This window comes from Triticum dicoccoides, chromosome 4A, assembly GCF_002162155.2.
Source record: "Triticum dicoccoides isolate Atlit2015 ecotype Zavitan chromosome 4A, WEW_v2.0, whole genome shotgun sequence".
In the NCBI taxonomy this organism is placed as follows: Eukaryota; Viridiplantae; Streptophyta; class Magnoliopsida; order Poales; family Poaceae; genus Triticum; species Triticum dicoccoides.
In genome coordinates this window covers 39,195,869-39,196,105 of record NC_041386.1, presented here as the reverse complement: position 1 = coordinate 39,196,105, position 237 = coordinate 39,195,869, and positions in this window count along the sequence as shown.

Here is a 237-nt window from a genome sequence, read left to right as displayed (position 1 = left end):
GAGCGAGCGAGCGGCAAGGGGGCAGCGGGTGCTCGGGCGGAAGGCCTTTGAGGGAGCCGGGCTGCCGGGATCGATCCGTCGCTTTTGGGCGTTGTTGGGTTTTCTTTGCCGCCGCGCCCACGGCCTCAGCTCACTGTGCGCGCGTCGTACTGCTCCTGCACTTCTGCTTTGCTTTCCACAGGAGAGGAGAGGGGAATGGAATAGAAAGCTCTCTCCCGCGCGCGGTCCTGCTCCTGC